We start from the raw sequence: 17,202 nt of genomic DNA, 5'->3' as shown, positions 1-17,202 counted from the left end.
GTAAAGTGTATTTCTGTGTGGACTAGGCTCTTTCTGGTTGTATTTGTATAGTATGTACCTAAATTTAGCTTTCATATTTTACCTGCAGGCATTGATTTTTTCAGATGCAGTCTGCCTCTTTATATCTTAATTAAAAAGAGAGGACAGAAGTAATAGCAATGGATCAGGAGTCAACATATGAAATGCCAAAAATTTCTACCACTTTAACTGATTGCAGTATACAACTCTTTCAGTATCTGATAGCAAGTGTGATTTGCTGACAGATTAAAACTATAGTATGAAATGCACCATTAAACAACCTCCTTGATATTTTCCTATACGTCTCCAAGAGTTTTGCTTTTCAAGGCATTTTACTGCAAGTAAAATCTTGTTATATGTGCTTGCAGAAGATATGTAGATTTATTAAAAGAAAAAATAAAAAATTAAAGTGATACTTTTTTTAAAAAAAAAACAAACCTAAGACTTTTTTAAACTCCTTACATAACAGGGAAGAAATTTGAAGCATTCAGGAGGAAAAAAAAATCGTTACATAATTCTAAGGAATGCCAAAGCCACAGTATTCAGTACCATAGGACGGCAGTGTACAGTTGACTCCTATAGATGCAAGCAGAATTAGATGCAAGTGTTAGAACAGATGGGTACGTAGCTGTACACTATATGTGTAGATTAGCATGCCCTAGCAAATACTTACTAGTAGGAAATGAATCATCTGTGCTACTGATCACTAAATATTTGTTGTCTATTAAAACTTGATCAACATTCTTAATGTCTTTTATAGTCACACAGTTTGTCTTAAGGACTTTCTTTTTTTTCTCCTTTTTTTCCCTTTCTTCTTTTTTTTTCCTCCTTTTTTTTCCTTTTTTTTTCTCCTCCCAAATGCAATGTACCTTGCCTTCCAGACAAATCAGACAACACAACCCAGTCATGTGCTTTTTGTTTTTCCTGCTGAGTGCTGACATGGGATTTTTGCTTTGATATGATAGTTCTCTGCTGAAGATGAGGGTGCTTCTGAGAGTTGCATTTTTGGCAGATGCCTTCTTCAGTGGTGCATTATTAATACCATTTGTACAGTGCTGTATGCTGAATCTCACCTCATTGATTATTGTAATACCGAATTACTTCTAAAGTTTAGTTCTGCCCTGGTGGGGCATAGAAATACCAAAGATGCCATTCCTGAAAGATTCTTTTGCTTCACTGGCAGGCAACCTGGCCAGATCAAATGGTCTGAGGGTAGGAACACAAGTGAGCAGATCAAAACTGTGCATTTATCTGCTGATCATGTATGTCCAAGAGATTTTTGCTTTTCAGATAACTTTACCACAAGTCATATCTTGTTATGTATGTCTCTTTTGTGATTACCCTAAACTCAGTGATCATGTGATTACTCTGAATCACTAATTACTGTAATTTCCTGTGCCAGTCAGAAAAATAATGCATACTTGTGCCAAGGCATCTGAACCAACTAAAACCAGGTGCTAAGAATTTGCCCTGTCATTTCAATTCAGGATTGTACATTTCATCATTTTCTGTATATACGTTTTTTTTTTTTGAGTGCTTCAAAGATCTGAAGTAGAAAGTAGTGGGATCTGTGTTGATGTTAATGTGCAAAACTCATTCCAGCTGGTACCAAATCTGGTCTGAAGTGGAAAGGCTGCATCTTGTGACGACAGCTTTTGTTGTCAGCTATAGCGTGCTCACTGAACAGCTGATTGCCACAAATGCCTCGAAGTTTTTGGAAGAAGCTAAGTTCTTCTGCTAAATGTCAGACATCAAGGACAGCCAACAGAAGCCAGATCTGTGCAAAGCAGGCTGTCTTCTTGATGTGTTTATCCTGACCTCTTGCTAGGCAGTGAGTTCTGTGAATTTGTGTGCAGATTAAATCATTCTCTGAAACTTTCTTGTGTGACTGCTGGGATTCAATTTCTATGTTTGTTAAGCATCATAGGATGTTTTCCAAAAGGAGCATTGCTTAAGTGCTCTAGGCAGCAAAAAGATGGTTTTCTAAAAGCATTGGAAGGTCTATATTTGAGTCTTGTATAACAAAAGGCCCCTTGATTTGGCCAAATCTATCCTCTGAGAGGAATGAGAGAGGTTCCATAATGCTTCCAGAGATGAAGATTAGAGTAGTCTGTTCTTCCAATTGCCCTTGCTATACACATGCTTATACATAATCCCTCCATTAAAACAGCTTACACTTTCTGGGCCATAATGTTGCACTGAAAATCATGTTTACCTGGTTATTCACTATTCTGCTAATTCCACACCCAATAAGTAAGTAGGTTGTAAGCAGTTTTGGTTGTCTCTATCCAGCTGCATCCCCAGTGTACCCCAACTCCTTCCCACATTGTTTTCCATGGATTGCCAGCTGGATAAGAAACTGAAAGGGATCTGTCTGATCAATGTGCCTGATGTTTCACCTAACAAGGTGGCCAAGCACTGCCTCTCATTTGCCAGTTGAGTCAAACATCACGCACAGCTTCTTGGCTGCTGTCAGACCAAACCAGTATTTTTTGGGGTCTCATATGCTGTATGCCCAAAGTCCTCTTGTGGAGTCTGTTTCCTAGGATAGTGTCTAGTGTCACACAATATGATCTACAGTCTTCGTAAGTACTTGGATGTGTATGGGTGCACACAGACACACATTCTAAACACTTGAACTCTGTAGCATTCACCTGAGTTACATGTTAACTGTTGTTTTGGATTGTTGTGGATTGAGCAGAGCAAAAAGTCCAGATCACTCTGCATTTATGACCCATCTTTTTCATTGCATAGATTTGCATTAGCTCCCTGCCATTTGCTTTTTTTTTGTGTGTGTGTGTGAAAGTTTCTATATATTTTTCTAGTTGAAAAAAGAATAGCTTTAAGCTAAGATTTAATTCTTGCAAGAAACAAGATGCAGCTGAATGATAATTCTTCATACTTAATTATGCCTCCTTTTGTCAAAAGGCCATTTTAATCCATTTAATATGACCGATTTTTCCTAATGCTGGTAATATGGACATAATTGCTTTAATTGTGTTTGGAAGAAACATTTAGTTTCTCACATAAGTGTAATATTGCTACTAAACCAAAGACAAAGTCAGTTTATCAAAATCTTACGTTAACCTAGAGATTTAAAAGTCTTAAAGTAATCATTTTTATCTCTGAATGTAAAGTTTGTCTGATAAGGTAACTCCTGCTGTCATTATGCCTTTCTTAAAGAATTCACTTATCTATATTATTTTGCTCGTAATTTTAAGCTATAGCTATCTGTCTTGCTGTGCAGTAGGACTTCACTTATTCTGATTTAACTTTATTACTATTTGCTAGAATGAAGTATGTTATCAGTTAAATGTTCTTACAGAATTTTACTGCACAGCAAGAATTCCAGTAATACTGTCAGAAAATTGTAGTCTATGACTTGATATATTTTAAACTCTTACAGTGGAAATGGCCTCTATGTTTGCATTTGTGGTATTGTTTTATGAAAATTGAGTGGTAGTGTTAACAATTGTTTTGAAAAATAAAAGTCCAAGGCCAAGCAAGCCAGGTCTGCTTTAAATTAAAAGTGTCACAGAAAAAGTTTTTCATAGGAATAGTGAAGGGAACACACTAATTTTAAAATGGATCTTGATAAATTATGGGAAGTTGCATATGATAAAGTTGATTTTGCCAGCAGGGTTCTGAATTCAGTGATTCAACCAGTTATGTATTTCTATGCTAACAAAACTACAGTGAAATCTTTTTGTTGTATTTATTAAGTGTTGTGTTGTTAAAACAATGAACTTCTTGCTATTTCGTGAAAAAAAATGATTGGATATATGATTGGAATTTTAAGTTGGATATTATTGAACAGAGAAATTGGAAAATAACATGGAAAAATAGCAGGTATATTAGTCTGTAAGTTACATTATTGTGTTTTATAATTTCTCTTTCCCCCCACTCAGTATTTATGTTTTGGGAGTTGAATAAAAGGAAAACCCAGTAAGATTAATGAATACAATGACTTTAATTTCAGTTTTACTTTTGAACCATGGAGGAGAAGAAAACATCCATTTGCCAAATGGAAAACTATATAAGTGTTAGGAAGAAGGGTTATTTTCAACTCCTGTGCTGCAATTAATAATTTTCAATTCCATACTTGAAGAAAGCATATTTGTTGATCTAGCAACAATAGTCACAAAGCTAGGGGTTGAGGGTCCTCTATGTAGGACAACACTGCATGAACATTTCTCTCGTGTACCTCTCTGAGACATGTGAGACACTGTGCAATGAAGCATAGCTCTGTGCTCAGGCCCCAGGAGACAATGAGCATGGAGTAGTTATCACACACAGTTAACCACCAGTTAGCCCTACTCTTTTTTTTGGTACAGTCTATGGAACAGAAGGAGTCCCAGATACTTTTTGCTTTTCAGGATTTTTGTTAGTACTGAAAGTAGCCCTGCAGATGTAGCTGAGTACACTATTTCACTGAGATGTTAGTCTCATTCTGTTAAGATGATATATCAAGTGCAAATCCAGTAAATAACCTTTGAGGCATCGCAAATTGCCACAGATAGATTGGATCAATCCAGTCACTCACACAAAGCACTGGGAATAGAAGCATTTGTTACAGTGACTCAGAACCTTTTTGGTGTTTTCTTCCAAGTGGAGATGTTGCAGGTGATATAATACTGCTGCCAGTTTAAATCCCTTATAAATTCACAGTCCACAAACCTTTACTATACCTTTTCAAGATATGTAGGAACCTTGCAATTTTTTCATTCAGTTTTAGACTCAAAAGTTCTAGCCTGCTTTCTGTAAGTCCCAGAAAAGTGATGCACTCCTTTGCTAAAACCAAACAAATGATGAAAAAAAAAACCACTAGACCCCAAATCCTTGCTGCTAACTTCAGCTCTGATGCCTTAAAAAGCTCTAGAATCCTTTTCTGTCCTGCCAGATGTTCCTCCCATGTTTTATGAAAACAAATGATGTCATTTTAGCATATGAAGATGTCTTCTGTTCTCAAACGTTGGGTTAGGTCATTTACTGCTCTCTGGAGTGTCCCATGTGCATTTGTGAATTTCGAAGACATTCATCAAAATTAATAGAGTTTTTTGGATGCCACAAAGACAGTTTTCTGGTAGATTCACATTTTAGAGCTAGATTTCTTCCTTTTGTCTACCATGCAATAAAAAGGAAAACCAACCAATCAAACAAAAAAACCTGCCACCACTTATTACGTCCTGCAGTACAGGATTTTTTTTTTCTTTCCCACAGTATCTTTTAGATTACATGAGAGTATTCTATATGTACCTCTGTTTTGCCTTCTGTCCCTCTAGATATTTTTTAGTTCTGATTAGTATTCTGTACTTCAATATGAGTGTGAAATTTCTAAAAGACTCTGCTGATCTATTTCTACTAGATTGTATTAAACAGCTGAATATGTTTAAAGTGATTTTTTTTTTTCCCTTCTTCAGGAATAGAAAGAAATATACTTTCAGAGTACATTGAAACGTTAACTTTATAAACCACAAATGTCAGTGATTTTCACAACCATGAAGGTACTTTTCCTTGATACTTTTACAGATTAATTTTTATATGTCACTGGAGTTCTCCACTTAGAGGTATTTATACTAGTAATGCTAATGTTACAATAAAGCTATTTTCTTTTTAGGAGTTGTATTCTTGGGGAATACCTTATAACTGAAGGGCACTCACTTTCACAAAAGGAGCTGTCTAATACCTGAAGCAGTATTTGTGATAGCAATCTACAGTTTGACATATTGTCATATAATCCTTCCTAGAATAGCTTCAAACAGATAACTTTTCTATAAATTGACAGCCCGTAGCTATTTTAGTTGTAAACAGAAAATTTAAAATTTAATTAGATGCTGGCATTCCTTTCAAAACCTTGGGAGCGACTAAGGGTCATTCATTTGAAATCTTGTCTCAGCATACACTGTGTTATTTGAGCATTGTTGTATCCAAAACCCAATGAAAACAGCATAATAGCAATAGCAGGTCTTTCCATTTTGTTCTTTACTCCGAGTTCTATTTTCAGTTACTCTTGTGTTAACTCGGAAACACTTAAAATAAGCATACTGCCACAAATTTTTAAATAAGAAGTGTGGATGCTTAGGATTAAGATTTACAAACCATCATTAATATGACAAGAGGTAGGTAGAAGAAAGTGTATTTTTTTTTTTCCCTCATGTAGAGCAGAAGTGTCTTAAATATTTTCAGAAGTATGCCTTTAAATAATGAAGAATTTTTGGTTTAGCATTTGGACACAGTGCTAGATTTTTTATAAACGCAGTAGTAATACATGTAATCTACTCAAGAAATAAGTGATATGTTTTTTTTTGAGTGCTCATGTTTTACTTGGTCAAGTGCTTTTCCTGTACTTTTTGTTCATTTTTGTTGCTATTTATGAATAGTTTGCCTTGAGAGCATAACAGAATAAAGAAAAAATAAAGAGCATCTAGGAGTTGAGAAGCCTATTAAATGTTCTTTTTTCTAAAATCTCAATAGTCAAGTAATTTTGAAATATTAGACCATAAATGTTATCTTCTGGACTCTAAATAAGTCTGAAAACAGTAATATTTGATTTGGCATATTTGTTCTTAATTAAATATTAGTATTTTCTCTGAGCTTGAAGGAAGCTTAAAATTTACAAGTCTTGTGTAATTCCTATTTCCAGAGATATGTCAAGAAGTTATTTGAGGCCACCATTGTATTGCTGTCAAAAGGCACACCCCTCATGACCACACTAGCCTAGGGTGAGCTGGCTAGAACCATCATGTTTGGCTCATGTCCTTTGTTCCAGCTGCTGAATTGTATTAAAAGACATCTAAAAATACTCAGACTAATTTAAGCAGTGCTTTCTCTATTAATTAAAACACAAAGATGTTAAAAGCTATTAAATACTTAGTATCCATCTTCTGTGTATTCATGGGAACAACAGCTGTAATTAAGAATGCTACAATTGCGATGGGAGAAGTGATATCTGTGATCATGAGTGGGACTGCAAACGGACTGTGGTATGCCATTCCTGCTAACATATGGCCCACTGTTATAAAGCAGTTTAAGAAATCTGGTGGTAAGCAGTACATAAGGAGCTGCAGTGGCTTTATGAAGGCAAGAAAAGAAGAGTAGACTTGGAGGAAAAAGTCAGAATCTATTATTTGGATTGGCCTTTTAACATTTCTGTCTGTCATATAAACTAACACGCCTTAAATGAGGATCAGCATGAGACTGACTTTCTGGGAATGAGAAGCTTAACCAAGGTATAACTATTTGCTTTCTTTTAAGATTTGTGAAATTCTTGAACTTTTACTTAGCTACCGTTTTGCACCACAAGATTGTCTGTAATAATAATCTGTAGGATTTGTAGGTGAATTTGCTTGTTGGATTGTTTTTTGCTTGATTTGCCATCAGTGCCGAAGTCTGATAATCTGTTGAAAACAAGTCCTTGTGTAAAATACCACTGTAAATGTACACAATTTAACCTGATTAATTGTGTGACAGCTTGGGGTGACAACAGTTTTCGCAGCCACACAAGTTTGAGCTAAAGGCAGTCTTGCGAAGAAACTGTAGGGACAGGAAAAAGTTTGAACTGTGTTGTTGTTGTTTTTCCCCTTAATTCTGTTGATGATACTTGAACTACCAGCAGTGCCAAAACCTAAGAAGTTTGGACTGTGTGCAACAAGTATAACTCTTTTTAGAAAGGGGTGGAGGTTCTGCTGGCTTACAGCAGAGTGCTCACAAAAGGCTAATACGCTATGCTGTTTAGAAACAAGGACTTAAAAAGCTTTCAGTAGCTATGCAACACTGGTTTTCTATAGCCGAAAATTGAGGGAATCAATGCTAAACTGAGATGAGGTCTCATTGTATCAGTCAAAAGACACAAAATATAAGAATGGTCATATAAATTCTGTCTTAAGTGCTATCATAGCTAAAAGTAGTCACAGTATTAACCTATGCAAGATTTAGATGTATGGAGCATTAAATTCTAATAACTTTATGTTAGGTATTAGATAATGTCAGTGATTTTCCACTGTTCATTTACTGCTGCCTTGCTAACTCTGAGGTTGTTTTTTCAGTTTCTGTTTTACTTGTCATGTCCAAACAATAATCAGCAGCTGTGCAGAGTCTCCATGGGAAAAAAACCAAAACCCCGTAAATTACAATTGCTGAAAAAAAAAAAAAAAACAGCATTCAGTATCAAGCAAGCAAAATAGTTGTGATGAATGGGACTCATCATTTCTATTTTAAACTGTAACTTGAATTGGATTATACAGGGTAAAACAACCATGTTTCAACTTTTTAACCATGTGTATGAGAAGTTTATTCTCCAGTAACAAAAATCCTGGTAGAAGACATCTGTTGAATATGTGGACAGGAATATAGAATTACATTGGTCCAACACCCAGAACTTGCTGTATTAAGCACAGGATCAGTGCCAAAAAAAGCAACGCTAAGAGCTGTTTAGTCCCTTTCCTTGTCTCTTCTGCAGAGCCAGGTCGTAGAATGATGTGCTAAAAATTGAGATGGAATGACTTAAGTGAGGTTCATGTCAAAAATTACTGAAACAGGAAGCTGCAGCTGATAATGGAAGTCACTTCTGGAGCTTAAAATAAGCTTTTATTTATATGAAGTTTAATAATTCTTTATTTAAGATGGTGCAAATGGAGGAACATTTTTTTCATGTCGTATGATGAGAACCTTCATCCTGAATGCCAGATAATCCCTCAGATATGCACTTTCCTTTCAGAGCCATTTGGCCTTCTGTATAAATCTTTAGTTGCATTTAATGATTTATCAAGGATTTTCTGCTTTAGAGGTACCACTTTAGCCCACTTGGAATTTTATGTCTGTTAGCACAGAAAATTTTCATTTTCCAAAGACAAAGAAAAGGTACAGAAGAAGATTTTGTGCTGCTGCACTATAACTTTGATGTGATGTGTTTATTATATTCTAATGCCAAGTTTCAAAGAAAATGTTATTGTATAAATGTGTGGCCTATCATTGTCATAGCACAGGAAAAAAAAAAAACAACTAAAATAGTTATCTCATTTAGTACTGAGTTTCTTATTCACTTTTATTCCATAGTCACAATCTGAGTCCAACTTTGCAGCAGAGCAATGGTATTACAGTTGTGAAATTTCTTGGAAACTGGAATTTCCAAAGAAAGATATCTTAGCTAAACAGTAACTTTTTTTTTTTGGTAAACTTGCCTTTTTCTTGGTCACCCTCCCAATCCTCAAACAGCTACTGCTGCTTCTCCCTCAGTGCTGCTGTTCAGTGCTTGTGCTCTGCTGACTCTGGCTGTCCTTATGCAAAGACCAGTCTCCCCAGACTGTGCACCATGGTTCTGCCAGGGTCACCATTCTTGTCTGAGTGTCTTTGGAAGCTTGCTTGCAAAGGCTCAAGACAAGTGAACTACTCATCTAAAATACTCCAGGGCTAAGGTTGCTTTGTATTGATACATTTGTAATTCTTAATTTTGTCTGACTTATAATTCTTAATTTCATCTGAATTTGGCTATCATTAAGAATACCATCGTCTTACTTGAGTCTGGTCCTCAGACTAATGCCAGCAGGTTTTATAGCTTAACTTTTTTCTCAACAGAATATTTACCTCTTCATTTACGTATTTCCTCTTCTTTATTTACTTTTCTTGGCTGCTAGTTTTCCAATAAAGCTACCAAAACATCTCTTCCATTTATTCAAAGTTTTTTTTTTGTCTGAAATTGGCTTCTCTTACTAATATAAAATATCTAAATAAGAGGTATATAATCCATAAAGAAAATACTATAAGTTATATAAATCTCTTCCCTCAGTTTATCAGAAACAATTATTTTTGCCCTGTAACTTACACTGTCACCAAAAGGCTGGGGTGTTAAATAGAATTTGTGACCAAAACTGTATTGCCCTGCACACTCAGTAGCCTATCTAAATGAATTTTGAGTGTTTTATTATTTTTATTATTCATCCTTAAAATGCATTTTATTCGATAGAATCCTTCCTAATCATTAGTATTTCCTTTGAATTATATACTTTGAAACAAATATTTAGGCAAAATATAAAAGTGTCTTAGTCTTTTCAGCTGTTCTCCTTCACTAAAACTTTTATCTCCAAAAATAACCTATTAATTGTAGATGGCTAAAATGAAATACTCTGTAGTGTTTTTTTTTTTGTCTGCTGAATGGTAACTATCTTTCTCTTAGTCACATTCTTTAACCTACTTTTCTTCACTTTGTAACTGTCTCTTCCATTGTGCTTCATTTAAATTGATTTTCTTGATTCTTTCTACTTTTCATTTAAACTCACAAGCCTTTTCTTAAAGGTGACAGAGGAAGCACGCACTGGATTTGTCATCCCAATGTTTTTTGATCCAGAATAGGCTTCTCAAGGTTTCCACTTGATGTTGTTTTCTTCTTCTGGTACCCTTTCTGTATCACAGTTGCTTGGGTTGAAGTGCCTGTGCTGGAGAGTGCGAAGATGTCCAAACTTCTTGAAAGTTTTTAGTTTGCAGCTACCTAACCTTTTAAGTGCCTCTATCTTCACTGAGTCATAGGACTTTGCTTAGGTGAGCTTTACTAGTGATGTTCAAGCCCCACACGCTCTTCACAAGTCACACAAATATGCATTGGGCTGAAAAGCACAAGAGATTAAAAAACAAAATAAAACCCTCTGTGAAGCAAAATGAACTTTATTTCCAGTGCCTGATGGTTTGTTTGATAACTGCTGCAGCTTCCTATATTCAGTCAGTGCTGTTACCTTCCTCTTGTTAGGCTTAAAGACAGAAGCATCAAAGTCCTCAAACTGGAAACTGATTTGTGTTTTGACTAGAACAACACATTAACAGTTCCCCTGTCCCCAAATGCAAACATGTGGGTGAATCTATACATGTTACATTAACAGCTTCTTTTTTGTCTTCTGATTAGAAGGAAAGTAATATTTGAAAAGTGCCAGGTAAAACAAGGAAATGATTCTTCCTTCCATAACCATGCTAAATTGATTGAATTCAGTTTCTGGGACAAGGAGCTACTGCTGTGCTAAAGGATGCACAGTTGTTTCATGATGATGAAAATGTTATTTGCATTTAAAAAATACATCTGTTCTGAGCAAAAAGATGTTAATCACACAGAAAAAGTCATGAAAGGTATGATACTTCACTTATAAAATACAATTTATTTTGTGAACCTAAAGAAGCTATTTTGACCTGAAATTTAGGCACTATGAGGCAAAAAAAGCTGTAAGACATCAGCTGTGTTATACAACATTCTGTACAAAGTAGATTAATATGGATGTGAGGCAAAGAGTAAAATAGTTTTAGTCCTTCAGTGTCTACTGTGTATTATCAGTTAACTTGGTAATTTACTTGAATTTCTGGTGCTGTTCTGTTCTCTTGGTATTCAAATGAAAATGTCTAAGACTTACATCTTTGAGGAGGCCTTGTAGCAGCTGCTGTGTCTGTCTCAGCCCTAACAGCTGTTTCATGTAGGTGATATTCTCTGATCTCCATTCTTCAATTTACGGTTTATTTTTAATGTTGCATTTTTTCATTCTTTAATGAATTGAATTAATTCAACTCTGTTCTTAATTTCTATTCTTAATTTAAAAACAATTATTTTTATTCTTTTTGGCTTTATACGTGTATGTATTTTATATGTTTTTAAAAAAAGTTTTCACTTTTATACGGGTAATTTTGCCTTGTGGAGTCTATTCTTTCATTAACTTTTATTTTTATTATATCATTAACTTTGTAGATCTTGACCTTAAGGCTATTCATAGAGAAATGGAGTTTAAATATATAATAGAGATGAATGTTATAGCATCATAGTGGTCATATAAGGCTTACTGTTGTAGATATGACCAATGTGATATCATAGACAAGAATTTCTGTCCTGGTGTATTTTTCTAGCCTTCTTAAGAAAGCCAGCTGTAGCAGAAGTTATCATTTGCAGGTGCACAGGGGCAGCAGAACAAAACAAAAACAAACCCTAAACAAATGAACAACAACAAAACAACAACCAAAAAAGCCAAACTAAACCAACAACAACAACAAAGACCTCATAGCTCTCTGCCATTTATGTGCCAGAATCCTGTGAAACCACAACTTATTAATGCTAAAGGAAAGCTCAACAAATACTCAGGCAGTGCCTTCTGCTAGGGATGATATGCACCCTTATAAGAGTGCTTGTAGAGAAAATTTAAATAGAGAAAATTCAGCTGTGATTGCCCTACATTTTTCAGCAATCATTGATCGAGAGCCACCAGGGTATATATGATTGATAACTACTCTTAAGAAAAGCTTGTGTTTAGTTTTTTCACTTTTGAATCCTTCCATAGTCTAAAAACTAAAATTGTAGAAAATAATAAAAAAGTTAATAACAGGATGGGTAAATGTATCTCTTTCAGAACATTTTTTGAAGGTTTGTTTTGTTAATATCTGTCCTGTGGCAGTGAAAAAGTTCTTATAATAGCTGCTTTCTTATAGTGTGCAGAAACCTTTACTGTTTGGTCAGTAACGTCCTATTCATTCAGGTTCATGGCTAACCCATTGTATGAGGAACAGATTTTTACCATGTACAACGTATGTGTGTTGTTGTTGATGATGATGCTTACAAAAATACAGTTGCTGAAAGTCAGAAAGCTTGTCAGATTGAACAGCTGAACTGAGAACCAAACCTTTGATAGAGGTACTCTTGCATTGTTAAAGAGCCTGTCCTCAAAATACCAAAAATACCATTCAGGAGTGAAGTTTGTCCTTTTACCTAACATCGAGACTTCTGTCAAAATAGTCTTTGCTTTCTTGAATATATATATATATATATATATTTGGCACTTATTTTAAAGGAATATGAAAACTGCCCCTCAGAAAAAGGAATAGAAAAAAAATGGAATTTAGAAATTTAACTACTTTCAAATTAAGAGCAAAGTAAAAGCTGTAGTTAACTCAGTGGAAATAGACATTTGTAAGTCAATGTGATGTGTCATGGAGAAACATCTGTAGGAGATTGTTATCCCCTTTGATAAAGATCAAGCTCTACAATGCCTCTTCTGGTAAGTGAAAAGTTGACCATGATGGATGTCACAATCACTCAATTTTCCTTGAGAGCAGTGCTTTCCATTGGAAACCTCTTCTGTTTTTCAGTACTTGGAACATGCCCAAGTACTGCATGCCACTTAACCAGTAGCCCTATCATCTGATTGCCCTGAGCCCTGGAGAGATGTTTGGAAAGCAACTGACTCTATAGGATGGGGGGTTGCCTTTCTGGCAACTGTTTCTGTTCTCCTGGCTCTGGCTCTACAGCTGGCTTTTTTGTGTCTGCAGTTTGGTCAGACCTGGTTGTTTTTATGTCCTAGATGTGTGAAAATGGTAATAACTTCCTGCAGACTATGCAGAGAACAGTGTGAAGGAGCTACAGTCAAATGCTGTGTACCATACGCAGGGATCCCCAGCTGTAACTTGCCCCCAGCAGGGTCTTGCCATCACCCTACCCATAAATGTGAACACATGGTGAAAGAAAGGAAGGAAGCTAAAAATAGAGGGTGGTGAGTTGCTTGTAGTAATGGTGTTAAGGGAGATTACAAGGAAGTTAAAACGAGATTACAAGGAAGTAAACGGTTCCTAAAGAACAGTTAAGGAAACTGTGTTGCTGGTGATTTGAAAGGGTTGCAGTAAAATTTGTGCTTCCAAGGCTACATCACTACTACATAAGTTAGCTGATTTCAGGATAACTGTATGTATGCCTATGTGAGCTGTTGCCAAGAGATGCCACATTCAAAAGAATGGAGGAATGTATTTCTAAGTGATCTACAGTCTGACTTTTTTTTTTTTAATGTTTTAAGTATTCTGCTGTCATTATTTTATTTTCTGATGGAAGTAGAAATGATGCATTTCTTAGGGAAAATAGTGCCCTTTTGGGTAGGAGTTCAAGGTAGGAGTCTTGAAAAAATAGAATGGTATGAGTGTTGAAGGGATGAAACCATGCCAAGGAACCAAATAAATTAACATGACCAGTCCAGAGGGTTTTGAGGGAGAGATGGCAAATGGAAGAGAGGAAAATATGTGGAAGTGCAAAGGAAAATACATAAAGTTAAGTTAATACACAATGTTCAATCAGTAAAAAGGAGATACGTGTTTTGGTAGTGCTTAAAGTTGACTGTCCTCTTTTCCTCTTTTTTTTTTTTTTTTTGGTTTGTTTGTTTAGGAATCGCATGTGTTTGGGAAGACCTGCTTAGGTTTTTGGTTATTTTGGATTGCTTTTAAGAAAAATGTATCAGTGGCTATATATTTACAGTATAAAAAAAGTGGAAGTACAACTTCAAGACATGAACAACTGTTTTTTTTGTAGAGGCTGTGTAGTTTTGTTTTACAGAAAATAAGTATTCAAATGGATTTTATTATGAAATATTATCTTGAGAGAAAAATTACGGATTTCATCTTGAGTCTTGTAATCTTAAGATCTAAAATACCTTTGACTCAAACTTTAGATTTTTGAATAACTTCTCTGATATTTTTCCCTTAATATTGCAGCAGAAGAACTCATTTTATGAAAAGCCAAGCTGCCCATTAATTTAGTTTTTGTAGTTATGGCACATAAATGACAAGTTGAAATGTTTGTGATTTGAATAGACTTAAATCTTGATCCAACACTGACATTGGTTTGGTTTCTCAAGATTTTCAATTGGTTTTGTATGTTTCAGTACAAAAATTCCTCTTCTTTCATGAATCCAAGTGATATTCCTATGTTGACGACATTTTGTTGGTACCTCTTCCAGTATATTTTAAGGCTGAATATTTTGAAGCTTTGGGTAGGGCTATGATAATATTCAGAAGAAACTGCTCAAGTTCATGCAGAATCACTTCTAGACTTGCAAATAGTTTATGTTGCAAAAGGAAGGTGTTTTCTCACGTAAGAAGCTGCAGAGTTGCAGTCCAGTTCCTTTTCTCTACTGACTTTTTTTTTTTTGTGGTTGACCAAAGCCAAATTATTATTATTTTGGAAAAAACTTGTGAAAAAATTTTTTTTGAAAAAACTTTTTTTTTTTTCAGTGCATGGGGCAGACGTTTCTATAGTTATTTTGGACTTTGTCAAAAGTGCTTGTCACTTAACATAATACCCCCACGCCTCACACCCCCTGCCCTGTAAATTCCTAAAACTTCAAGATCTATGCATACCTCATTTCAGGAAAATAACGGATTTATGGTTCTTCTAAAACTACAACTTCTAGTATTCTTTCCTTCATTATCACACTTCTGCTAACATAGATCTGATGTTTCTCTCATGGTAGCCAAATTTTTAGTGTTACATATCTGAATCACTAGGAATGTCACCTTAGTAATCCTGGGTATTTTAGTAGTTGAAATAAAAAGCATTGGGACTATGGTATGCTACAATTAAACAAGCACCCCATGTAATATTAGTGGTCAGGAAAATAGGAATCTGGGGAGACAAATGGATGGCAAACAGACTAGTGAACCAGTCCAGCTACCAAGGGAAAAGTATTTTGTTTTATAACATGCATTTATGATATGGTGGTAACGTATTTGGACTTTTAGGTAGTGTTTTTTAACTGCACATCAGAACAAAACAGATATAAAGCTTACTATTTTACATCAATTTTTTTCATAGTAAGTAGGAATATGGAAGCATCCTGTCAGAGGAGTTGTATCCCTTTTCAGGTGTGACTGTCATTTTTTTCAAGTAAATCAATAAATTTCACTAAATTGCTCACAGTTGTGCACAGATTTGAAAATGCCGTATGCTGAAATTAATGTAGTAACTAATCTCTAGTTTTGGTATATCTGAAAATAGGCTGCATTTTTCTTCTATTTAATGTTGTTAAAGTTTTATATAAAGTTTTCTGTCATATACTTGTTTTTTTCTTTGTTCAATAAAAAGTTAAACTGATTTTGATAATTATCGAACACTCAAATTAATTTTGGTTCATAAATTTCTTTTGAAATTTCTTTGATCTCTGTATGGTAACACTGAAATTTATTTGACTGTTATGGCTGAAGGTAGCACTCATGAAGAACAGTGATAGAAACAATCCAGAGTATGGCATGCAGTCTTATGCTTGTGGTTGCATTTGCAATCTTTTGCTGTTTAATTGGTGTCTTGTTTTCATTTAAACGATTCCTGAGAAAAGTATATTGCCCCTGAAAATCTTGGAAAAAATGAACTGGTTTGAATACAAAATTAAGCTAATTATAGTAGCATATGTTGCTCTCCTCATAATAAGGTAAAATTGTTTTTACTTATTTAGCACACAATTTCCCTTTTTCTATTCAGAGTTTCAGAGGCAGTTATGTAAGCTGTGAAATGGATTGTATGGGATAAAATGACTCACCAAGATAGATTGTAATGCACATAGCTGTGTTGTTGCAGGGAAGTACTCAATGACTCAGCTGTAGAAGAGGCTGCTAATTGGAACTGTTGCACATGGGCTTTTAGATGAACCCTGAACTTGGGCCAGCATGCTTTTTGGCACCTCTTGCTGCATGAATTGCTGGTCAGATTTTGAAAAGCACTGGGTGGCCCACCTGCCATCAAAAGGAAAGAAAGAAGCTCAAAGCTCTTCAGATTTATATTTTGGCTTTCAGTTAATTCTAATATTTTTGTTGTCAGTTCTTGGCAGCTCCTATGAAGGGGATAAACTTCCTGTGCTTTCCACTCCCAGTAGCATACCAAAATCTGAGGCTATGCTTTTAAAATGTCTTCTAAAATTGCCTTAATCCTTTCATTGGCATCTTTTCAATAAGGCAGTAATCTCCCTGTCACGGTTCTGTGTCTGCTCACAGAACAAGGGAATACCTGTGTGGCTGATCACAGTTTACTTCTCATTTTGCCTAGTTTGTTTAGCCTAAGAGAGAATTTCATGTTATAGTACTCTAATTCATTGCAATATTAGCTTTTCTAATCTTGTTTTCAAAAGTTGAAAAAAGTTGTCCGAATGTAAGAACGCCGTGCTTGAGTTGAATGTTTCTCTAGCCTGCACTGTAATCAAAACAAAGCACATTATGGAAATTCTTTTTGGATCTTAATGGTCTACTGCAGTGTCAGTCTCTTAGAGCTGTCCTTGGTAGCTGTGTGCTAATCAGAGATTCTGGGATAGTACTGTTTTTTTTTCTTTCTGCTATGCTGCTGTGCTTTAGGGGCAAACAGTAGCAATCTTTCCTTAGTTGCATTTTCTGTTTTGTTACTAATATTAGTATTGATACTCT

The 17,202-nt window shown here is 35.2% G+C and overlaps 1 protein-coding gene and 1 long non-coding RNA gene across 16 annotated transcripts in view; one reads left to right on the top strand and one right to left on the bottom strand.

The window, feature by feature from the left end:
- The window catches only part of TLL1 (tolloid like 1), a 161,543-nt gene that overhangs the window by 57,041 nt on the left and 87,300 nt on the right, over positions 1-17,202 (top strand). The gene's annotated exons all lie outside the window — the stretch shown is intronic.
- LOC310898701 overlaps positions 1,507-17,202 on the bottom strand; it is a 37,507-nt gene continuing 21,811 nt past the window's right edge. Inside the window, exon 3 of the long non-coding RNA XR_014583561.1 lies at positions 1,507-16,521. This is a non-coding gene — a long non-coding RNA (uncharacterized lncRNA). The remainder of the gene's footprint in view (positions 16,522-17,202) is intronic.

Source organism: Anser anser, assembly GCF_964211835.1.
Source record: "Anser anser genome assembly, chromosome: 4".
Lineage (NCBI taxonomy): Eukaryota > Metazoa > Chordata > Aves > Anseriformes > Anatidae > Anser > Anser anser.
This window is presented reverse-complemented; position numbering and strand designations above follow the sequence as displayed.